Below are 26,470 nucleotides of genomic sequence, written 5' to 3'. Positions count from 1 at the left end.
CTAATATTGTAAAGAAAAATTGCATTTCCGACATCTGTGAAATGAACTCCATCTTCACAAAAAACAATTCACACCATCAGACCATGTATTGTCATTCTCAACAGATGACATTCCTGCAGCATATAAAAAGCAGATACAGCTTTATTGACAAGCTGCCGTGATTCTTCCATTTGTGGAATGAAAGGGTTTGCTGGATATCTCCATGTTTGCCTCTGATTTATTTCTGAAAAAATAATCTTAGCAGCAGGAAACAGTTTCATTTACCTCTTAAGGAAATCCTTCAAGGCAACCTGCAAATACATTGGAGTCACATACCCCCAAACTGTCGTCTCCACAATGCACAATTACATGGTCTGGACATTTAAAGTGAGTCAAACTCTCACAGAATGAAAACAAGCTTGCCCAGTTTAAGTGACAAACTACATGCCACAAAACGTACAATTCGGCCAATCCAATACTTCCAAAGATTAAATGATTTTCAGCATCCACCTTCAATGACTGAATTGAAGAGTCCCCCAAAATCCATGCACTCTGCCTTCTCAAAGACAAAACCAAAGCCATTTTCAGTGCTCTCACAACTCATGCATACAAAAAGCCTCATACCCTCTCTTCCAGTACATCACACCCAGCAAACCTAATTGGTTGATTCCCAAAGTCCCCTTTCCATGCCAGGCATCCTTGAAAGGCCTGGATGTGGCATATGCTGTTCACGGACTACCGCAGTGTCCATGGAACTCGTAACACAGGGGCAGCCCTTCTGCCTTTTCCACTTTCATGTTATCAACACTCCCTCAGTGGCTGCCTTGAAAGAGTCACACATCTATCCACCAATCACATCCAAAACCTCTATACCTAACCCTATCATCTCAGTTCAACACTTCAGATGTACACTTGAACTCTGAGAGTACATATCTCCTGTTAATCAAAGGCATCTGCATAAAAAACTACGCTGAAACTGTCAAAGATTTCTGTTTCCAGATTCAACAAGATCTGCATCTAACAAGACATAGGGCCTCATTCCAAGTTGGGCGATAAGGGTTAACGGTCACCGGTAAGGAGACCGGTGCCGTTAAACCCTTACCACCCAATTCCGAGGTCCCTTAGTGGTAGCCGCAAAGAACGTGTGGTCAGACAACAAGTCCTTTACGGGTCCCGCTAAGGGACCCAGGCGCTAATATCAAGCCTGCTATTCACAGGGAATGGGGAATGGTTGGTTGAATGGGGACTTACCGGGTCCTCCAGGGTCGGAATGATGAGGTTTGTCCCCATTGAACCAGACCGGATCCGGACCCGGTTTGGGAGGCAGCCATGGTGCTAATAGTGTTAGGCGGAAACCTGTGCAGTTCCCTCTGGGACCACTGCAAAAGATTTAGGACTACAGGCGTTTGGCGGTGAACCCACTTGGTAGCAGTCTGTACCACACAGATTCACTTGGTAGCTGTGGCTGAGCAGTCAGACTTCCCTCAAGAAGAGTTGAGCAGTATGTGGAGTATACAAAATAGGGCAATTCTTCACAGCAAGACAAGCAAACACGCAACGAGGCTTAGTGTAAAGATATTAAGGCATTTATTTATAACAGAACATCTATGAAAAACACTAAGGCAAATCACGGCAAACAAATCAAACACAGTTACTCTACGAAGTAGAAAACGATCAATCCCCCTAGCAATATTTCGACAACTCTAGGTTCTACCGGTATCACTTATTTTCAGACAGAGGTGTATACCTCAACCTAGATGACACTCGAACATTAGTTAGGACGGGAGAGAAAAAGATAGGTAGGTCATGAAATCAACACAGTTCAATCCTTCGCGGATAAAATGCAAGGCAGGAAGGCAAGAATCACAATAGATCATAAAGTTCAGAGGCCAGGCCCACTCAGAGAGAGGCAAGGCGCGATGTCCCAAAAAGTCTCTAGAGGAGATGCATTCAAGTCTTTGTAGCAAATTGTTATCGGCAGGTTGAACCAGTTCAGAACTATAAATGAGAAAAGCTTGGAGGCGACCCAACGGAAAGGAGAGGATTAAGACACCTCACTCGTACCGATGGAAAGGGAAGCCAGGCGGACACGGTACCTTGTTGTGGAGGGCAGCTCCGGCGGGGGCAGTTGTTCCTGGTGGTGGATGCACGTCGGGTCTTTGCCAAGAGTAGAGAGGTTCTCGTCGTCGAAGAAAAAGGAAGTCTGGTGCACCACCAGGGAAGAGACCAGCCGCGGAGTGCTCCGTCACAAGGCACCACCTTTTGGTCGCGGTACAGGGGTAGTGGCTATCCGGTTGCCGAGGTGCTCTGCACGGGAAATTCGACCACTGCGTCCTGAGGCGAATAAAAAGCAAAGGGGACTGGTTGTTCCCACCAGTCAGGGGAAGAGACTCTCCGGCAGGGAGATCTCCTCTGTCGTCGGGAAGTGGTGAGTCGGTTCCGCAGGGCTCCACCGGAGGTGTCGTCATGCAGGTCGGCTCAGCGTTACCCTCGTCGGATTCTTAGGTCCTGTGGCGACTTCTGAAGATCCATCCCAAAAGCCCTGCTTTTATGCAGAAAACCCCCATTCATTCAGCCTAGCTGTCAATCAACACATGCTAAGTGGTGAGCGGGAACGCTCATCACTTGGACCAATCACTCCAGAGTGCGACCTGAGTTGGCAAGGCAACTCGGTCCAGGGTGCCTAAACCCCCTCCCACACCCCTGAGGTAACCCAGACAGAATGGCACCACTTTGGAGGGTCTCTGTACAGAGCCTGCCAAAAGTGGAACAAAGGGCTCGACCTTTGGTTTTAGGAGTCACAGAGACGAACACAGACGCCATTTTACAAACCGAGTTCTGGCAGAAAATACCATCCGATAAACTTATTTAAGATAAGTAGATCGGTGGTACGTTAGAGATTAACGAGAAAAAGTATCAATCTCCAACAATGGGACGAATCCCATAGGGTTATGTTTGGGGTCGAACATAACAAGTAGTTTCCACTGCCACCAGCCAAAACTCGACGAGGGGGGACGGGACAGTGCCCCCTCGAGTAACAGATCCAGGAGTAATCGAATTACCCCTACTAGTACGTCCACAATAAGATGGTTTGTACTAGTTCTGTTAGTAAATTTAGGTCTAGTAAAGCCAATGGTGACTTTACATGCCCGGGGAGACAGTAGTCAGTCCCCGGGTATGGAGTCTATGGTGGAGGTCCGCTAGGACGCCCCAGTTTTACGGCACGGAGGGTGCGTTGTAACACACATAGAAAAACATATGAGACCCTATGGAGTAAAAGACCCCATAGCCCATCGAACACATTGACATCACAAAGGAATTACACACACATGTCCAAGAGTGGGAGAAAAAGAGTCTCACTCTTGGCAGGATGGAAAAAAACAAACTCCAGAAATCCAGCAAAGCTGCTGGGGGACTCACTAGGTTAGGAAATTCAGCCTAAACAGAGAATTCTCCCTAACAAATAGCACCATGGCTACCGCCCAACTCGGAATGACCCCCATAGTACAGGTATCATTATATTTAAAAAATACTTTCTTCAACACTTTCACAAATATATATATACATATATATAGAATGTCCCTGCTAAGTATTCTGTAATAAGCTACTCAATAAGTATTTGCTTGTGTAACCACTCTAGCAAAAGCCATGCATTGCAGCACCTGCTCACATGAAGCAGCAAACAATCACAATGCTCTGCGTTTAAAAATGTTTCTTTTTAAGAGCAATTACATGAAAGTTAAAAAAATACATATGTGCATTTACAGCAGCAGTGTGTGTCGCTGTTTCATAAAAGAAAGAAAAAGCAGATAGAATAGATCTGTAGACCATTTTTAAGTGACACTTAGTGTGCACCAGTTAAATCACATGCATACATCCCAACACCACCCATTCCAATCTGTAGGTGCTTATAAAGTCTTCATTTTTTCCTTTGCATTCTGTCTCTTCCAATTCCATTTCTCTGATTATAAAACTCAGACTACAAATCCCAGAATGCAAAGAAAAAAACAGGACTGGACCTCAAGTTTCAAAATTGTGACATGTATATCAAATAAACATACAAAATGATGTGCATTTAAAAACATTTATTTTTGGAAGCATTTTGATGAAAGTTAAAACATGCATATCTGTGTTTATAGCAGCACTTTGTCACCTTTACATAAAAGAAATTAAAAGCAACAAAATAGATTTGTACACCATTTTGAATTGCCACTCAGTGTGTGTCAGTTTTATATATTGACAGCACATGTATGCGTCCTAACATATCCCATTCCAATCTTTAGCTGCTTATGTAGTCCTCATTTTTTCTCTACAATCTGGGACTTGTATTCTAACTTTTCTTAATGGGAAAAGTGGAATTACAAGTCCCAGAGCGCAAACAAAATGTCTAGGACTACATAAACACCTACAGATTAGAATGCATCACATTAGCAAGTTTGCATATACTCCTAACATATTAAACTCCCACACACCAACTGCTATTTAAAAGTGTACTTTTTTAAAATTTGTTCTGGTTTATTGTAAACCTTTACAAAACAAGCAAGAAATATGTAAAAATACAATCCACAATGAATATAGATTTTACAAAGATAGATACAGAGAAGAAAAAGAAACATACCTAGCAAAAACCTTTCTTGGAATATAAACTTACAATTAATTCTAAAACTCATCTCAAACCACTGAGACAAATGAATCACACAAAAAGTATAATAACAGATGTTACATCTAACTTAAATCACCCATATAGCTTCGAGTAAAGTTTCCGATGTAATACATTTACAGTATTGTTATGGATCATTCCATTCCATATACAACGTTTACTTAAAATGTTGGACTAAAAAAAAAAGGTTCCAAGATGCATCATAGACCACTAAGTCTTATAGGGGCACAAGAAAACTAACATAAATCACAGACATTTCTCAAAAAGGAGGTTAACCAAATGTTCAAATTGGTGGAATTTTCATTCAACATTCTGTACCATATAAATTCTCCATTTACATCTTGAGTTGATCGTACAAAATGAGCAAAGTACCGTATCCTATGAGACTTTAGACCTGGGCATACCAAAAGGATATGTTGCAATGTTTCAGCTACCCCCTCCTTTTTACAGTATCTACACCATGTCCAGTCAGCAGAGTTACAGTTTCTAATACATTTGATTTGGTTAGTTTGAATTACGTTAAATCTAAAACGCATAAAATCGTCACAAAGTCTCATGCTAGGATATTTCTTTAGGTACCCTTCCATAACCGGAAACCATTTCCATGTAGAACATGCATATTTATATAGTTTGGATTCAGAGATTCTGTTCTTGGTTTTCTGCCAATCGAAGCCCATAATGCTTACTTTGATTTTGTTAGGTTTATTACACAAAGATGTAACAGACATACCTAACTCAACTAAGCATTGCATCGTCTCAACATGTTAAGTATGTAATGTATAAAAGGATTGGTAGATTCCCTGTCAGCACAAGCGTAAAGAGTATCTTCGTCTGCCATTTTCAATTTTCTCCATAGACACACAGGCCGATTCATGGAATCAATGTGCGCCGAAAATTCCGGCGCAAGCGTGCGAAAACGTGCGATTCGCAGTGAAAGAGCGAAAATCGCAGTGCAAGTGCGAATATCGAAGGGAAACCATCGCTCATCTATTCATGGAAGTCCGTGCGCGAGTAAAATCAGGGATGTGCGCTGAAAAAGTGCGTGGCGCATGCCGCGCACAGGTCATCTAACGGCGTGCGCCAAGGCCACAGCGAAAGCGCAGATAGCGCGGCGCACATAACAAAAGTAGGCGGAACACGGGGCGGAACACTCGGAATGGGGAACAACTCGTGAAAATGTGGGCGTCACAGGGGAAGTACAGGAGGCAAGTGCGCGGAACGCCCACACGCTCGCCTACAACACGTATTCATCGAATCGAATAGGGCAAACCAGCGCAGGGGCAAAGACGCGCACTGACCCGAACCCGTCCGCCACAGGAAGGCAGGCGGTAGCGTCCCTGCGCAGGAAAAAAATGTGCGCCAAAATGTGCGCTAACAAAAAGCACGAATAAACAGCTCTGATGAATGTCCCATATTGGGGCCCCCTAGGACAAATGACGTGCAAAGGTGTACGCGACAAACAGCAACACCCGCTGTGTCAAAAATCAGCTTGTGCGTGTATTTCGTGTGTGCGCGTGAAGTTTCACACGCGATCGGGCATGGGGGAGCGGGGTACATGTATTTCAGGGGTGCGCGTGAAGTTTCACACGCGATCGTGCCTGGGGGAGCGGGATGCGTGTATTCCAGGGGTTCGCAGGAAGTTTCAAACGCGATAGGCCCTGTGCGAGTGGGGTGCATGTATTCCTGGGGTTCGCGTGAAGTTTCACATGCGATTGGGCTGGGTACGTGTAAATCTGTGGTGCGCAGGAAGTTTCATACGTAATTGGCCTTGGTCGAGCAGGGAACGTGTATTTCGGGGGTGCGCGGGAATTATCACACACGACAGGCCCTGTGCAAGTGGGGTACGTGTATATCTGGGGTGCAGGGGAGTCCCACACGTGAATTGGCAGTGTGGGTCCTCCCAGGTGTTCCCTCTACACCCTCCACGGCCCCTGCAGGCAGCCCACACCACAGGGGACTTCATGTTCCGCAGGCAGCCCATCCACCATGGGCATGCCCCTCAGGCAAGCCACATGTCAGCTTGCACCACTACTACTACTGATCACCAACGCATGATCCCCTGCACCCCCACCCCCCAGCAGTGCGGGGCACCTGCCAGCAGGCCCCCACTCATGTTCCCTTGCACCCCCACCCCCCACCAGTGCGGGGCACCTGCCAGCAGGCCCCCACTCATGTCCCACTCATGTCCCCCTGCACCCCCACCCCCCACCAGTGCGGTGCACCTGCTAGCAGGCCCCCACTCATGTCCCACTCATGTCCCCCTGCACCCTCACCCCCCAGCAGTGTGGGGCACCTGCCAGCAGGCCCACACTCATGTCCCCTTGCACCTCCACCCCCCACCAGTGCGGGGCACCTGCCAGCAGGCCCCCACTCATGACCCCTTACACCCCCAACCCCCACCAGTGCGGTGCACCTGCCAGCAGGCCTCCACTCATGTCCCCCTGCACACCCACCCCCCACCAGTGCGGGGCACCTGCCAGCAGGCCCCCACTCATGTCCCCTTGCACACCCATCCCCCACCAGGGCGGGGCACCTGCCAGCAGGCCCCCACTCATGTGCCACTCATGTCCCCCTGCACCCCCACCCCCCAGCAGTGCGGGGCACCTGCAAGCAGGCCCCCACTCATGTCCCCTTGCAACCCCACCCCCCACCAGTGCGGGGCACCTGCCAGCAAGCCCCCACTCATGTCCCACTCATGTCCCCCTGCACCCCCACTCCCCACCAGTGCGGTGCACCTGCCAGCAGGCCCCCACTCATGTCCCACTCATGTCCCCCTGCACCCCCACCCCCCACCAGTGCGAGGCACCTGCCAGGAGGCCCCCACTCATGTCCCACACATGTCCCCCTGCACCCCCACCCCCCACCAGTGCGGTGCACCTGCCAGCAGGCCCCCACTCATGTCCCACTCATGTCCCCCTGCACCCCCACCCCCCAGCAGTGCGGGGCACCTGCCAGCAGGCACCCACTCATGTCCCCTTGCACACCCACCCCCACGAGTGCGGGGCACCTGCCAGCAGGCCCCCACTCATGTCCCCTTGCACACCCACCCCCCACCAATGTGGGGCACCTGCCAGCAGGCCCCCACTCATGTGCCACTCATGTCCCCCTGCACCCCTAACCCCCAGCAGTGCGGGGAACCTGCCAGCAGGCCCCCACTCATGTCCCCTTGCACCCCCACCCCCCACCAGTGCGGGGCACCTGCCAGCAGGCCCCCACTCATGTCCCACTCTTGTCCCCCTGGACCCCCACCCCCCACCAATGCGGTGCACCTGCCAGCAGGCCCCCACTCATGTCCCACTCATGTCCCCCTGCACCCCCACCCCCCAGCAGTGCGGGGGACCTGCCAGCAGGCCCCCACTCATGTCCCACTCATGTCCCCCTGCACCCCCACCAGTGCGGTGCACCTGCCAGCAGGCCCCCACTCATGTCCCCCTGCACCCCCATCCCCCAGCAGTGCGGGGCACCTGCCAGCAGGCCCCAACTCATGTCCCCTTGCACCCCCACCCCCCACCAGTGCGGGGCACCTGCCAGCAGGCCCCAACTCATGTCCCCTTGCACCCCCACCCCCCACCAGTGCGGGGCACCTGCCAGCGGCCCCCACTCATGTTCCCTTGCACACCCACCCCCACCAGTGTGGGGCACCTGCCAGCAGGCCCCCACTCATGTCCCCCTGCACACCCACCCCCCACCAGTGCGGGGCACCTGCCAGCAGGCCCCCACTCATGTCCCCTTGCACCCCTACCCCCCACCAGTGCGGGGCACCTGCCAGCAGGACCCCACTCATGTCCCCTTGCACACCCACCCCCCACCAGTGCGGGGCACCTGCCAACAGGCCCCCACTCATGTGCCACTCATGTCCCCCTGCACCCCCACCCCTCACCAGTGCGGGGCACCTGCCAGCAGGCCCCCACTCATGTCCCCTTGCACACCCACCCCCCAGCAGTGAAATGGCGATCCCACGACAAAAACCAAAAGTCAACTATGTACATCAACACATGTCCGCCATATGAAGGCAGGCGGTAGTGTCCCTACGCATCAAAAGAATGTGCACTAACGAAAAGACGTATATACAGCTCGATGAATGTCCCATACTGTGGCCCTATAGGACAAATGACGTGCAAAGGGGTACGCAACAAACACGGACACCCGCTGTGTCAAAAATAGCATGTATTTCGGGTGCTCGCGGGAAGTCTCACACGCGATTTGGCCTGGGCGAGAGGGGTACGTGTACTTCAGGGGCTTGCGGGAAGTTTCACACACGATTGGGGCTGGCCGAGTGGGGTACGTGTACTTCAGGGGCTCGCGTGAAGTTTCCCACGCAATTAGGCCTGGCCGAGTGGGGTATGTGTATCACTGTGGTGGGCGTGGAAGTACAGGAGGCAAATGCGCAGAATGCCACACGCACACACAAAAAACTCGCGCTAATCCGGAAACATGTACGCAAGCAGGAGTACGTCGACCCGCGCAGCATAAAAGTGCACACAAACAACAAACAAGCTCAGACGCCAGGATGAATATACCGTTCCTAGCAGCAGTGGCCGTGGGATATTGCAGGAGGAGGAGGTGGATAGCCAGCGCCAGAATTTTTACACCCAGAACCAGCCTTTTTGGGAACCCTGATGACCACGTGTATGGGAGGTATAGGTTTCCACCTCACATAATACTCAACCTGGTCAGTGAGCGGGAGGATGACCTCACATCACCCACCCTCTGCTCCCAAGCACTGAGCCCCCTGGTGAAGGTCCTTAATGTACTGCACTTCTTGGCCACTGGATCATTTCAGCGGACAAGTGCCATAGTTGGGGGCGTCCCACAGGCCACGCAGTCACGCTGCCTACACCAGGTCTTGGCCATCATGACTGCATGCCCATCAGTACGCAGGCACATATACCTGCCCAGAACACCTGCAGAAAGGCAGGCTGTCGTCCAGGATTTCTACGGGGTGGCACACTTCCCCTAAGTGCTAGGTGCCATTGACTGCACCCATGTGGCACTACGTCCCCCCAGGGCAACTGAGCACATCTATAGAAACCGCAAGCATTGGCATTCCATCAACATCCAGATAGTATGTGATGCCAAGGGAATCATCACCTCAGTATATGCCAACTATCCAGGGTCTACCCACGACAGTTTCATTTACAGAATGTCAACCCTAAACCGGGACCTAGAAGCTGGTCGGCATGACGATACATGGCTGGTTGGTGAGTATAAATGCCACCTCACATGCATGCATGTCAGATACTGAGTAATGTCACAACCCCACTAATGATACCCATCACCACCTCCCCAGGGGACAGTGCCTACCCTCTGAGCACCCACATGATGACGCCAATTCGGAACCCCACCACGCCACCCCAGGTAAGATACAACACAGCCCATATTGCAACCCGGGGCATAGTGGAGCGCACATTCGGAGTGCTCAATTCACGCTTTCACTCCCTTGACCGCTCTGGTGGGCAGCTGCTATACCCTCCCCCAGTAGTGTGCAGGATCATAGTGGCAGCATGTGTCCTGCACAACGTTGCAACACGCAGGGGCTTGCCGGTGGACATGGTTGTGCCCCCACATCCCCAACCACATGCACGCCCGCTGCGCATGGGAGGGGAAAGGGCACGGGTTGAGGCAGCCCGTACGCAGCTGGTGGCTAATTACTTCACCTAAAATCACACCCCTGTGGAGTGCACACAGCCCTTGCACATACCAGCTGACTATCAATGATGATGATTCAACTGACAGTCAACTGTCACAACCATACCAGTCTGAGATTGTTCACCTGGTAGTGTTCCATTGTGTGCATCCCTACCTACACAAACACCACCAATGCTGTGTCATCAAAATACACACTTCTATGCTGCTAAAATCATTACCCCCTTGCAAGATACAACATGATAACAGTGCCATGTCACCCAACACCTCCCCAGCACCGCCCCTCAACACACCATGGCATGTCATGCTATGTGAGAGCAAACAAAGGAATCCCCAAAACATGACACAAGTGTCACAAAGTACAGTGTCCCAATGGGAAAAGGCCACACACAATGTGCTCCCATTAATGTAGAACTGACAACACACATGACCAAAGACTTACCACAATACAATGCAGCTAGCCACCCCAAACATAGCATTCACATGACAGTACGAAGTTAAAGGATACGTAGACTTACAACCTGGTGATTCTAGCACATCGACCACCCCCAACTGTACAGTGTTGGTGCCACGCAAATCTGGAAGTGCACTGCTTACAACATGAACTCCATCTCCAAAGTAGACGGCCTTGTGAAGACATGTGGAATGAACCTGCAAATTAGGAGGGAGACATGGATGCACAAGCACACATCAATACACCATGCAGTGTACAATACTACAACAATATGCACTAGGAATGTATACACAGTATTTACTACAGACTGCCCACACATGTCATGGGAGTCCAACGTCACTGTGTAAGGTACTGTCACTTGAGCACACCCTTTGCAAGCCCATGGTAACGGGAAGCAGAAGGGGTGTGTGTCTCACGAACCCAAGCATCTAACCCGAACTCAGGACAAGCCTGCATGTGCCCAGCCACAATACAGTGGATGCCCACGGGAGCCACACAAGGCAACACACTGTAACAAAAAAGCAAAAATCAAAAATCAAAAACCAAAATCCAAAAATCAAAAATCAAAAATGGCCATGTGAGGGCCAGGGGATGTGGGGGAGGCCACCCAGGAGGTCCGAGGACAAGGTGCACACCAACAGCCACCTGTGTGGATGTTGCAAAAAAAAAACACCTCCATGGGCTCATTGCCTGCACGGCTACGCTAATGTGAGAGATTCTGAAACACTGTGCTCGTTCTCATCACCCTGTGCTGCTGCTGCCACAGGAGATGGTGGAGCTATGGGAGGCAGCCCACGGAAAGCCCTAGTCTGGTCCTCCATGGCAGCAAGCATGCGGGTGTGGAAGGTCTCGTTCTGGAGGATTATAGTGCGGAGATCCCCATGCACCACCTAACGTGATGCCCGGACCTCCTCCCAAGTTGCCTGCATCTCTGCTGAGAGCGTACGTGTGACACGCTCCAGCAGCTGTTCTGTCCTCGTGACAGTGGAAGCCTCAAGCTCCACAAGAGTCTGCCTGAGGTGACGGACGTCTACCCTCAGGACTTCCCTCTGGCCCTTGGACTCTAAAGAAATGGCTTCCCACAGAGTGTCCAGGGCCACCCGTCTGTCCCTGTTGGACGCCAACATGTCGTCCCTGAGTGATTGGCAAATGGAGTCTGTTGCCTGCTGTAGTTGCTCCATCTGCCTCTCTGGGGGGACAATGGAAGTGGCCACCCTCTCCATAGCTTGAGCCATCATCTCAGACGCTGCTGCCTGTTGGTTTGCCATACCGTATATGGATCTCTCCCATGCGGTATTGCCTGGTGGCGTACGGCCACCGCGTTGGCGGGCATCACACCTGTCTGGGGAAAGGCGAACTGTGCCTTGCTGTGTCGGCACTGCCTGAGGCTGCAGGACTGCATTCCCCCTCTGATCTGCTGGCCCAGGAACAGGATCAGATGTTGCGGAGTGTGGCCCTGCATCCGTAACCACCAAAGGCGGACCTACCAACACTGACATCCTGATAGTGGGCTGTACCCCTGGTGCAGGTCGGTCGGAGAGAACAGAATCCCTCCCAGAAACACCTACCTGCAAAGCCACATAGGTCTCATCATCTGAATCAACACCCGAAAAGAGGTCTGGTGAGGTGCACCCAGAGACACCCCTGGAGAGAACGGTCTGCAGCAAGAGTGGGTTCTCACCCACCACCACACCCAGTCCCCCACTGGTGCCCAGTCGTTCCTGAGATCCCTCCTTGGTCTGCACCATCTCCTCAACCTCAACAGCATCAAGTGCGTCATCCCCTGCAGAAACATGAAAGACAAAAAATGGAAACAGGCATTAGCACCATGGCACACAATTAGGCCTCACGAGGTACAGAACCAGTACTTGATTGACACATGTCCCACATGACTATAACCCTCCCATGCATGCACTGTCACTGAGTTTGAAGGGGAGGAAGATGTCAGACACTGATGACACCAAGATGGAAGAGCAACACATTAGCTGCATGCTGGCTAGCAGAGCCATCACACATTGGCCTGTGAGTGGCATGTCCAATCCACATACATGACCATGCCATCACACATACAATAGGGCTCAGATATGCATAGTGAAAGTGGGGGGATCGAAACAATCAGCCTGAATGAACATTGAGAAATACGGAACAATGTTGTAGCAAGATGCCACTTCAAGGGCAACTGGCGTGATGTTGCACAAAAAGTCTACTGTGGGCAGAAGGGATACTGTAATACCCAAATCCAGGGACGCAGAATGTTTTGGATGAAGCACATGGGTGACCCAAACCACTCAGGCACACACACCCTCACCTGGCACTCAATCAGAACCCCTCACACACACAACATACACATGGATCACACACACATGCATGTGCACTCACCGGACAATGCCTGGTAATCTGGCAGATCTCCCACACCTTCGATCTGTTCCTCTGTGATGTAGGTCCCAGCAACAGACTCATGTACAGTGAGTTCAATGTCCTCTTGTGGAGACCCACCTCCAGTCACCAGAGTAGCGGCATGACTTGAGGCCAGCTTTTTCTTTGCCCTGCGCTTAAGGTCATTCCAGTGCTTGTAGCACTCACCAGCTGTGCGCCTCACTGATCCAAGGGCACTTATGATGTCTGCGACGGTCTGCCAGTGTGCCTGACGTCGGGCAGGTGTGGTCTTGCACCCTGAAGTGATGAACATTTCGCTGTCGTGTGCGGACACATACTGCACAAGTGCATCACGTTCGGCATCATTGAAGTTAGGCTTCCTTTGCGTGCCGGACTGCGTAGCCGTGTCTGGGGTATCAGCCTGTAGTGGACGAGCACTCTTCCTCTTTTTTTTGGAAGGTGGTGGGGATCCTTAGTGGCCTACGCCGCTCTGGCCACTAGGGGCAGGAGCACCGGTGGACTGGGTAGTTGGAGTGTGGGAATGCACACTGAGCATGGGACTTGGTGCAGGCATTGGCTGAAGTGTTACGTAGTCAGGGGGAACGTTAGCAAGATGGACTGGGAACAACACTGCCCTGGCTGGGAGAGTCAGAGCTGGGGTGGATGGAACTGCAGCTGCCCCTGCAGCCTCCCCACCCTGCCTACTCGGGGCAGCAGATGACATAGCTGCCTCTGATCCAGGTGGCCTGGTGACACCAACTTGCACTGCCACACGTGTCCTAGACTTGGCAACCTGGAAGTCAGCCTGAGAGTCACCCTCTGCCAGGTCAGGTGCCACAATGGGCTGGTCCAACAAGGGCTGATCAGAGATGGTGTCAGCCACGTTTCCCTCAACTATGTGGGGGGGCATGGGTGTCCCTGACTGGTCCTCCACACATGGGGGCCTAGGGGTACCCTGCAAATCCCGGCCACGTCCCCTACCACGCCCACCATGGCCACCTCTTGAGGCTCGACCACCTTTGCCACCCTTATCGCTTGGTCGCCTCCCAACCATGGCACTGATGTTGTTGTGCATATGGGAGTTGCAGTAAACTATTGTCTTGGGCAATTGGGTGTCAAAGGGGTAGGGTACTAGATGGAATTCGTACCCTAGTGCTCTAGCAAGGCTGTATGTGACCCCTGGGGAAAGATGACGGGTCACGCAATGCACAGGTACCCCAAAAACAGAATATAACGTGCATGCAACCCCTCGTAGACCACATGCGTGGAAAAATGAACCCGCACTACGCTGTGGCACCCAGAAACACAAAAATGAACGCACGCGTGTTACACGCAGCCCACAATGACCTCTGAAGGGGTACGCGACACACGGGGCAAGCACAGTTGGTAAATACGTGCGCGACTCACCGTCTGCCTGGAAAATGAGTGTGAAAAACACACGCGTGTGCGCTTTGGCAAAACCCCCGCCAAAAGAAGAATTGTACACTGTCTGAGGAGACAGGACAAAAGAAGAAGTGAACGCTGTTTGAGGAAACAGGCCCAACAGAAAATCAGAAAAAAGCTGTCAGAGGTAACAGGGAGTACGAACTAGAAACGCTGTGAAGTAAATCGCGTGTGAACCAACTAGAAGTACAGAATTCACCCACTCGCTCTCCACGAAAAGCACGTACAAGGAAATGACGTCCTACACGTGCCTTTTGAACCGGCCCACACCTCCCATGTCACTTCCGCGTATACGCGCTAAGGCCCTATCCTCCAATTACACGAGCTGACACTAGTACGTGCAGTTCTTGGACGTGTAACATGCACCCGTGTACAGGGAAAACCTGCGCACGCACGTCACAGACACGCTTACGCGCTAAGGGCCTTTGGTCCAATGAAATCGCGTACGCGTGCTGACGCGCTTTGGCGCTATGCGCCTTTCCTCGAATTACACGCTGAGGTGCACGATTTTCACATGCCAATTCACTCCGTATCAAGCTGGCCACGCGAAAGCACACGGAAGACCACGCTCCTGCCCAGAAGGCCGAATCACTTCCCCCCAGACCCCCGAGCCCGCTCCCACCTGCCATCTGCTGCTGCCTGCCTGCCTGCTGCCCACGTGCCCTGCTATTTGCTGCCTGCACATCAGCCAGGGGTGCAGTTTCTGTGACCACCCCTGCTGGAACCGAAGACTCCCGACTGGAGTACCATCTCGCTCCACAGCCCAGCCCCAGGACCCATTTGCCCACTCACTCCTGCCTCTGGGGTTGCCATGTCGGGCACTACACCATCTGGCACCACTGGCAACCCCCAGCCAGAGAGGCAGAGGGCCACCAGCTTCACTGCCACTGAAGTTGGTGTCCTGGTGGAGCAAATCCTGGGGCAGTATGTTGCTCTCTACTGAAGTACTCGCGCCGACAAGGAAGCACGGACCCGGATCTGGACGGACATCGTGACTGCCATCAACGCGGAGGGGGTGGCAGTCCGCCTATTCCATCATGTCAAGAAGCGCTGGGAGGACTTCAGGTCCAGGACCCTCAGAAAAGCCTGGCGCCTCTTGAAGGCAGCAGATGCTAAAGGGCGCCGGGGCCACCTGTCGGAAGATCAGATGAGGGTCCTGGAACGCATATCCCCAGCGCTCCACGTCCAGGTCCTTGGGAGGCAGACCTGTCTGGAGTCGAGCGGTAAGTGTACATGCATGCTGATTGTATGCTGTGCATGCCGTGGTGTGCCAGTAGTGTGCAGGTTGCACATGTGTTTTTGTCAGGCCATGTATGTACAGGGCCGTGAGGCTGACACATTCGAGGCCTCTCATGTGTGACAAATGGATGGTGCATGTGTTTGTGAGCTTGCATGCAAAATGCTGATGTGTGGGCACACATGTATGGATGACTGTGTATGTTAGTTGGGATGGTTGTGGTGTCACACATGGATGTCGGTTCCAGCTGCATGTGTCTGCACCATGTGCATCTGTGTGTATTTGACAAGGGTGCAACAGTGATGCAACATGGATGCCTGGGACACTGATGTGTAGAAGACTGATTGCCAGACGTCACATGAGTGCAAATCTCATTACTGCGACAGTCGTGGGAGGTGTACACATGCATGTGAGTGTGGTGGCGTGTGTGCGTGTCTAGTGCAATCCTTGTGTTTAATGTGATGTCAGGCTCACCTTTGGCTGTTCATGCTGTTGTATGTGTATGGATGGTGCTGGCTGTTGCAATATGGCTGTGGAATAGCTCATGTGTGTGAGTTTAAATGACATGTGTGTCAGGGATTGTGATGCCATGTCTGAAGTTTGACAATGACACTCGTGTGCAAATGTCATGTGTGTATCAGTCCATTGTACAGTGCCCTGATACCTGTCTCCTATCTCTCCCTGTCTGCAGTGTCAACTGATGAAGAGGGCGGAGAAAGTGCTGTTGGGCACAGCGGCAGGGATCGCACCACCAGCCGGAGACGCAAGGCCCGGCTCACCTCCCAGGTTGTCATCTCATCGGGGAGTGAGGAGTCCGGTGCCGCGTCCCAGGTCGCAGCTGCTGAGGGGAGGTCCAGGAGGTGGAGGTCGGAGTTGGACTCCTCGGCAGCAGTAGGGGCAGCTGAGACCCCACAGGGTCTGATGGAGGAAGATGGCACAGAGTCATCCAGGTTGGTGGGGGGTTTGGTGGAGGAGGAGGCCGTGCAAGGGACAGAGTCGGGGTCTGGAGGTGGGGATTCCACTGGTGCTAGTGGTGCAGTGCAGGGGCAGGGACAGGAGGCAGCACAGGCCGCTGCGGAGGTGCCTGTGTGCAATCCTGTCCCTGATCCTGTCACTGCATCATCTTGCACCAGCAGGGATGCCTACATCCAGACCCGTTCCCGGGGAGGGGATTGGCATACACCAACTGGCCTTCCTCTCCCTGCGGATGTGGCTATCCGGCACCGGGTTGAGCCTGTCCTGGGTGGGGTGGCGTTGTGTCAACGTGCCATGCGAGCTGACCTGCAGTCTTTTCATGAGGAGACTGCACGTCTTCTCGCATGGCTCGTTGACCACGTTGACCCACTGGGCCAGCTCACCAGGGCCGGATTCCTCTGTTTTCTGGACCTTGTTCCGACCCCCCCTCAACTGAACCCCCTATGCCCCAGTCGTCCTCCATGCCATCTTCCCACCCATGTATCACCTGGGTACCCTGTGGAGCTGCCTCTGAACCTGCAGCCAGGCTGGTGGAGGACACATCCCTGACACAGTCGGGAGTCGTATGTCCAGCAGGGGTGGCCACATCAACAACTGAACCCCAGCCGGAGGAGGATGTGCACAAAGCAAGAGTCAGGGCACAGGCAGCGGCACAGCAGCTGCAGCAACAAGGTGGGAGCCATGATGGCTCGGGGCCTTCATCATCGGAGGGGCAGGCATCGGCCGGAGGGCAGGAGGACCCTGGACGGGAAGTGTCTTCAGTGTGGCAGCAGTTGGGCCATGCCATAGATGCAGAGCGGCAGTGGGCGGAAGAGGCACGGCTCACGATGGTCAGGGCGGAGAACTCCATGCGGAGAGCCTTGAGGCGGGCCAAGTGCCTCGAGGCCATTCGCAGGGACCTGGAGATCCGGATGTCATCATCCCTGCGAACCCTCGGGGCCATGGAAGAGGACCACCTCCAGGACATTGAGCAGGAGTTCGATGATGCCCTGGCCTGGGACATCAACCAGTGAGCCGTTGGACTTGCCCGCTGCCCTTGTAAATAGTTAGTTAGTTAGGGTTAGGTTTCCTTTAGTTTTTTCTTTATTTTGGACCACTTGAACACTGAACCACATTTTTGCATATAGTTATTTTTATTAGGTAGTAGTATTTTGTAGGTTGCATTTATTGAGTTGGGATCATGGACCCTGGATTCTTCGATTGTACATAGTTCTACATTGGATTCATCTTTTTTAATATTTTTTTTGTGTTCACCATGGAGCAATGGTTTTTACTTTGTTTTAAACCTTGCATTTTATTATTTGGACTGTGACTTTGGACACCATTCCTATTTGGATTTCTTTGGCTTATGATTTCTTGTTTTTCATTATTTACCAGACATGGACCATTTCTTTTGTTATTCCCATTGTTGTGTGTTTGATTTGATTTACGTTCATGTCATCTTCAATATATGTTTTTTAATACTTCCATTTGTGGTATTATCTCATTGGTTTCATGCATGTCATGATTTGTGTTTTGAGATTCACTTGCACCCATTGTGTGTGCGTGGCGGACAGGTGTTCATTTACATACTTGCCATTGGGGTTGTATCATGTAATTGCCTTTTTATGTGGGTGGATGCAATACTTGGTTGGGTCTTTGTGCTGGGTAGGCTGGCCATAAGTCCATGATTTCGGATCGTCATGACCTGGGGTCAAGGGGACATGAGCGGGGGCCTGCTGGCAGGTGCCCCGCACTGCTGGGGGGTGGGGGTGCAGGGGGACATGAGTGGGATATGAGTGGGGGCCTGCTGGCAGGTGCCCCGCACTGCTGGGGGTGCAGGGGGACATGAGTGGGACATGAGTGGGGGCCTGCTGGCAGGTGCCCCGCACTGCTGGGCGTCGGGGTGCAGGGGGACATGAGTGGGACATGAGTGGGGGCCTGCTGGCAGGTGCCCCTCACTGCTGGGGGGTGGGGGTGCAGGGGGACATGAGTGGGACATGAGTGGGGGCCTGCTGGCAGGTGCCCCGCACAGCTGGGGGGTGGGGGTGCAGGGGGACATGAGTGGGGGCCTGCTGGCAGGTGCCCCGCACTGCTGGGGGGTGGGGGTGCAGGGGGACATGAGTGGGACATGAGTGGGGGCCTGCTGTCAGGTGCCCCGCACTGCTGGGGGGTGGGGGTGCAGAGGGACATGAGTGGGACATGAGTGGGGGCCTGCTGGCAGGCGCCCCTCACTGCTGGGGGGTGTGGGTGCAGGGGGACATGAGTTGGTGATCAGTAGTGCATGGGTGACATGTGGCTTTGCTGGGGGCATGCCCATGGTAGATGGACTGCCTGCGGGACATGACCAGGGGTGCAGGGTAGTCCCCTGTGGTTTGGGCTGCCTGCAGGGGCCGTGGAGGGTGTAGAGGGAACACCTGGGAGGACCCACACTGCCAAATCACATGTAGGACTCCCCGGCACCCCCGTAATACATGTACCCTGCATCAATCGTGGGTGAAACTTCCCGCGAACCCCAGTTATACACGTACCCTGGTGAAATTGTGTGTGAAACTTCACGCGCACCCCAGGAATACACGTACCCCGCTCCAACAGGGCCCTTTCGCGTGTGAAACTTCTGGCGCACCCCAGGAATACACGTACCCCGCTCCAACAGGGCCCTTTCGCGTGTGAAACTTCACGCGCACCCCAGGAATACACATACCCTGCTCCAACAGGGCCCTTTCACGCGTGAAACTTCACGCGAACCACAGGAATACACGTAGCCTGCTCCAACAGGGCCCTTTCGTGTGTGAAACTTCACGCGCACCCCAGGAATACACGTACCCCGATCCAACAGGGCCCTTTCGCGTGTGAAACTTCACGCGAACCACAGGAATACACGTATCCCGCTCCAACAGGGCACTTTCGCATGTAAAACTTCACACAAACCCCAGGAATATTGGGCCTGTGCGAGCTAGCGGGGTACGTGTATTACTGGGGTTCGCGGGAAGTTTCACCCGCGATTTCTGCAGGGTACGTGTATTCTGGGGTTCGCGGGAAGTTCTACATGCGAAAGGGCAACGCCCGTGCACAATACGTCACAGACGCGCTTATGCACTAAGGACCTTTGGTTCAATGAAATCGCGTACGCGTGCTGACGCGCTTACGCGCTAATTTTATTTTTAAATATTTTTATTGGCATTTATGTATGCTTGTACATTGAAGCATCAAGAGCGTGGTGAGGGTGAGTCACCTAAAGTATAACATATATGCAATTTGAGCTTGGTAAGGGTGGGCAACTTAACTTAACAAATAACAAAAATAACACTAACTGTCCGCATGTCCTCCGGGATGTTGGGCTCATCGCTTTGTTGTCGGACCCTCGTCTCAGGTCGGTGAGGGCTGGCCGATCATACTAGAGCGTTTTGTGGAGGGGAGTGTGGGTTTGATGTTCCAGTGTCTCGGTCGACCTTACTCGATGGTCCAGGGGGGGTAGACTCAAGGGGGCTTGAGGCTCGTTGAGGAAATCAAGTCTCTCAGGAGGGACTTTCTCGAATCACACGCTGAAGTGCAATTTTTTCATGTGCCAAATCACTCCGTATCAAGCTGGCCACGTGAAAACACAAGGAAGACCACGCTCCTGCCCAAAAGGCTGAATCACTGCCCCCCAGAGCCCCGAGCAGCCTCCCACCTGCCATCTGCTGCTGCCTGACTGCCTGCTGGCCACTTGCCCTACTATTTGGTGCCTGCACATCAGCCATCTGCAGGGGTCCAGTTGCTGTGTCCACCCCTGCTGGAACTGAAGACTCCCGACTGGGATACCATTGCTCCACAGCCCAGCCCCAGGACCCAGTTGCCCACCCACGCCTGCCTCTGGGGTTGCCATGTCGGGCACACCACCATATGGCAGCACTGGCAACCCCCAGCCAGAGAGGCAGAGGGGCACCAGCTTCACTGCCACCGAAGTTGGTGTCCTGGTGGAGCTTGTCCTGGGGCATTATGATGCCCTCTTTGGATCATCAGGCGCCAACAAGGAAGGATGGGACAGGATCTGGGACGACTTTGTGGTTGTCATCAACGCGGAGGGGGTGGCAACCCGCAACATCAAGCAAGTGAGGAAGCGCTAGGAGGACTTGAGGTCCAGGACCCTCATGAAGGCCCGGCGTCTCGTGGAGGGGGGCTGGGGCACCATGAGTACCATCCAGCTGAGGGTCCTGGAACGCGTATGCCCAGCGCTCCATGTCCAGATCCTTGAGAGGCAGACCCATCTGGAGTTGAGCGGTAAGTGGCCGAGCATTGCCGTGTGAGACAGGGCATGCTGCAGTGTGCTGGTTGTCTGATACTTGCCTGTATGTGTGACATAGGCCATGTACGTATGTGTGTGTGCAGGGACATCATGGTCATGCATGTGGGACCAGTAATGTGTGAACCACATGGTTGGTGCATGTGTTGAAATGCAACATGGGGAGCTCTATGCAGAATGGACACATGAAAGCATGCCAGTCTCTGTTCTTGGACATGGGTGCGGGTGAGGGATGGGTGCTGATGCCATGTACATGTATGGTGTCCATGTCTGTGTGTCTGACCTGCATGTCTGTGACTTGTAAATGCCATGAATGCATGACACATGTCTGTGACAATGTTTGGATTCACTGATGCAGCCTAGTCATACCTGTATCCAATGTGTCTGGGGTGTACGACTCCAGATGGATGAAACTACGGTGAGGTGTGTGCATGTGATAGGCATGACCCATGATGCATGTGAGTTTCAAACAAACATTGTATGTTTCAAGAGTCCCTTGGACAGGTATGCTAATGTCCATGGCATGCGCCATGCCTGTTACTGCATGTGTTTTGCCTGCACTGACCCATGTGTTGTGGAGGGACATGATGGGAGTGATGTTTGACAGTGCCACTCATCTGCAATTGCTTCCTGTCTAGGGGACCATTGTACAGTACCTTGATGCTTGTGTTCTATGTCTCCCTCTACACAGCGCCAAGTGAAGAAGAGGACGGAGATGGCGCTGTGGAGCAAAGCGGCGGGGATGCCCCCACGGCTGCAGCGGAAGGGGTGGGTGAGCCCCCACAAGGGCTTGCAACGGCGGAAGACGGTGTGGAGCCATCCAGGTTGGTGGTTTCCACAGAGGAGGAGGAGGCAGCTACTGAGCCGCACATGGGCCTGGTGGGGGCATCCCTGCTGGTGCAAGTGGTGCAGTCTTGGGGCAGGGGCAGGAGGCAGCACAGGTCGCCATGGAGGGGCCTGTGCATGTCACTGTCCCTGACACTGTGACTGCACCACCATGCACCAGCAGGGATGCCCCATTCCAGGCCCGTCCGCAGGTAGGGGGGATGTCCATGTCATCTGACACTCCTCTACCTGGGGACGAGTGGACCCCTGGCCGTATGGAGAAGGTCCTGATTGGTGTCTCGTTGCGCACGGGTGTCATTCGTGATGAGGTGCGTGCTTTCCGGGGGGAGCACGCACGTCATCACGAAGAGCACCGTGCCAACGTGGCCCAGTTGGGAGCGACCATGGTCGGGGGTTTCCTACATGTGTCGGGCACTCTGGCGACCCTCACCTCCTCTGTGGAGGCTATGCGCCAGGTAGTCCCCTGTGGTGTGGGCTGCCTGCAGGGGCCCTGGAGGGTGTAGAGGGAACAACTGGGAGGACCCACACTGCCAAATAACGTGTAGGACTCCCCGGCACCCCCGTAATACACCTACCCTGCATCAATCTCGGGTGAAACTTCCTGCGAACCCCAGTTATACACGTACCCTGGTGAAATCGCGTGTGAAACTTCACGCGCACCCCAGGAATACATGTTCCCCGCTCCAACAGGGCCCTTTCGCGTGTGAAACTTCACGAGCACCCCAGGAATACACGTACCCCGCTCCAACAGGGCCCTTTCGCGTGTGAAACTTCTGGCACACCCCAGGAATACACGTACCCCGCTCCAACAGGGCCCTTTCGCGTGTGAAACTTCACGCGCACCCCAGGAATACACGTACCCTGCTCCAACAGGGCCCTTTCATGTGTGAAACTTCACGCGCACCCCAGGAATACACGTACCCCGATCCAACAGGGCCCTTTTGCGTGTGAAACTTCACGCGAACCACAGGAATACACGTACCCCGCTCCAACAGGGCACTTTCGCATGTAAAACTTCACGTGAACCCCAGGAATATTGGGCCTGTGCGAGCGAGCGGGGTACGTGTATTACTGGGGTTTGCGGGAAGTTTCATCCGCGATTTCTGCAGGGTATGTGTATTACGAGGTTCGCAGGAAGTTCTACACGCGAAAGGGCAACGCCCGTGCACAATACGTCACAGATGCGCTTACGTGCTAAGGACCTTTGGTCCAATGAAATCGCGTACGCATGCTGACGCGCTTACGCGCTAAGGGCCTTTCCTCGAATCACACGCTGACGTGCAATTTTTTCATGTGCCAAATCACTCTGTATCAAGCTGACCACGTGAAAACACAAGGAAGACCACGCTCCTGCCCAAAAGGCCGAATCACTGCCCCCCAGAGCCCCGAGCAGCCTCCCACCTGCCATCTGCTGCTGCCTGACTGCCTGCTGGCCACGTGCCCTACTATTTGGTGCCTGCACATCAGCCATCTGCAGGGGTCCAGTTGCTGTGTCCACCCCTGCTGGAACTGAAGACTCCCGACTGGGATAACATCGCTCCACAGCCCAGCCCCAGGACCCAGTTGCCCACCCACGCCTGCCTCTGGGGTTGCCATGTCGGGCACACCACCATCTGGCAGCACTGGCAACCCCCAGCCAGAGAGGCAGAGGGGCACCAGCTTCACTGCCACTGAAGTTGGTGTCCTGGTGGAGCTTGTCCTGGGGCATTATGATGCCCTCTTCGGATCATCATGCGCCAACAAGGAAGGACGGGACAGGATCTGGGACGACTTTGTGGTTGTCATCAACGCGGAGGGGGTGGCAACCCGCAACATCAAGCAAGTGAGGAAACGCTGGGAGGACTTGAGGTCCAGGTCCCTCATGAAGCTCCGGCGCCTCGTGGAGGGGGGGCGGGGCACCATGAGTACCATCCAGCTGAGGGTCCTGGAACGCGTATGCCCAGCACTCCACGTCCAGATCCTTGAGAGGCAGACCCGTCTGGAGTTGAGCGGTAAGTGGCCAAGCATTGCCGTGTGAGGCAGGGCATGTTACAGTGTGCTGGTTGTCTGATACTTGCCTGTATGTGTGACATAGGCCATGTACGTATGTGTGTGTGCAGGGACATCATGGTCATGCATGTGGGACCAGGAATGTGTGAACCACATGGTTGGTGCATGTGTTGAAATGCAACATGGGGAGCTCTATGCGGAATGGACACATGAAAGCATGCCAGTCTCTGTTCCTGGACATGGGTGGGGGTGAGGGATGGGTGCTGATGCCATGTACATGTATGGTGTCCATGTCTGTGTGTCTGACCTGCATGTCTGTGACTTGTAAATGCCATGAATGCATGACACATGTTTGTGACAATGTTTGGATTCACTGATGCAGCCTAGTCATCCTTGTATCCACTGTGTCTGGGGTGTACGACTCCAGATGGATGAAACTACGGTGAGGTGTGTGCATGTGATAGGCATGACCCATGATGCATGTGAGTTTAAACAAACATTGTATGTTTCAAGAGTCCCTTGGACATGTATGCTAATGTCCATGGCATGCGCCATGCCTGTTACTGCATGTGTTTTGCCTGCACTGACCCATGTGTTGTGGAGAGACATGATGGAAGTGATGTTTGACAGTGCCACTCATCTGCTATTGCTTCCTGTCTAGGGGACCATTGTACAGTACCATGATGCTTGTGTTCTATGTCTCCCTCTACACAGCGCCAAGTGAAGAAGAGGACGGAGACGGCGCTGTGGAGCAAAGCGGCGGGGATGCCCCCACGGCTGCAGCGGAAGGGGTGGGTGAGCCCCCACAGGGGCTTGCAACGGCGGAAGATGGTGTGGAGCCATCCAGGTTGGTGGTTTCCACAGTGGAGGAGGAGGCAGCTACTGAGCCGCACATGGGTCCTGGTGGGGGCATCCCTGCTGGTGCAAGTGGTGCAGTCTAGGGGCAGGGGCAGGAGGCAGCACAGGTCGCCGTGGAAGGGCCTGTGCATGTCACTGTCCCTGACACTGTGACTGCACCACCATGCACCAGCAGGGATGCCCCATTCCAGGCCCGTCCGCAGGTAGGGGGGATGTCCATGTCATCTGACACTCCTCTACCTGCGGACGAGGGGACCCCTGGCCGTATGGAGAAGGTCCTGATTGGTGTCTCGTTGCGTACGGGTGTCATTCGTGATGAGGTGCGTGCTTTCCGGGGGAGCACGCACGTCATCACGAAGAGCACCGTGCCAACGTGGCCCAGTTGGGAGCGACCATGGTCGGGGGTTTCCTACATGTGTCGGGCACTCTGGCGACCCTCTCCTCCTCTGTGGAGGCTATGCGCCAGTCGTTCTCCATGCCGTCTTCTGGCCCAGATGCCACCAGAGCGCCCTGTGGACCTGCCCCGACCAACGCAGCCAGCTCGGTGGGGATCTCCTCCCTGCCACAGTCGGGAGTTGGAGGTCCAGTAGGGGTGGACACACCAGCAACTGGACCCCAGCAGATGGAGGATGTGACGGCATCATTGGGCAGGGCACGTGCACGACGGCGTCGGTGGATTCCATCAGCCTGGATGCCGTTGTGCTGGCAGAAGCAGTTGCGTCGGAGGCAGCGGCAGGCTCGACGTGGGAGGCATCATGGCTCGGGGCCATCAACATCAGAGGGGCAGGCATCGGCCGGAGGGCAGGCTCAGGGCCATCAACATCAGAGGGGCAGGCATCGGCCGGAGGGCAGGAGAACCCTGGAATGGGAGTGTCTTCCGTGTGGGAGCGGTTGGCCCAGCAGATAGGTGCGGAGCGGCGGCGGGCGGAGGAGGAACGGCTCACAATGGTCAGGGCGGAGAACTCCATGCGGAGGGCGCTGAGGCGGGCTGAGTGCCTCGAGGGTATTCACAGGGAGTTGGAGCTGGACACTGCAATATCCCCGCGAGACCTCAGGGTCAGTGAACATGCCTGCCTCCAAGCCATTGAACAGGAGTTCGATGATGCCCTGGCCCATGACATCAACCAGTGAGCCGTCGGACTAGCCCGCCGCCTGTAACGCTCACCTGATTCCCATGGAGGCGCAGGTCTGGCTTCGAGTGCTGATGCTTCTTCAATGGTGAAGCACAGGACTCTGAAGATGGACAGGAAGGGCCCTCTACTCTGGCTTCTCCGGCTCGCAGGAATATTCCCCTGTGCGTGAAAAGGGAGTATTACCTACTGACTGAGTTATGCTCAAGCCTCCCACTCTCTTCCAACCCTCCACGATACCCTTCCACGATTCCCCGTGAAGTCTCACCTTAGGGTCTGAAAGGACGAGCTCTCCATCCTGCTTCTGATGCAGGGGCGCATTGAACCCAGTTACTTCACTGGATTGAGGTTGGATGGGAGTTCAGGTAAGCTTGATTATACTGGTAAGGCGCTGTAAAAGTTCTGTTGCAAGTTCAAAAGTTCAAGCTTTAAATAATAATGTTCATTGTCTTTTTTCAGGTGATGAATGAAGATTCCTTTGGAGACTTCTTGCAACAAAGCGCTAATGTTGATGTCTTTTCCCCATAGGGGCCGGGGTTCGGAATGCCGGAGATATGGCGCCGACCCGAAGTGAAACGTGCAGTTCCAGTAAAGATCTGGTAAGTCCTAGATG

Source organism: Ambystoma mexicanum, chromosome 1q (genome assembly GCF_040938575.1).
Source record: "Ambystoma mexicanum isolate Mex_15411 chromosome 1q, UKY_AmexF1_1, whole genome shotgun sequence".
NCBI classification, from domain to species: Eukaryota; Metazoa; Chordata; class Amphibia; order Caudata; family Ambystomatidae; genus Ambystoma; species Ambystoma mexicanum.
This window is presented reverse-complemented; position numbering follows the sequence as displayed.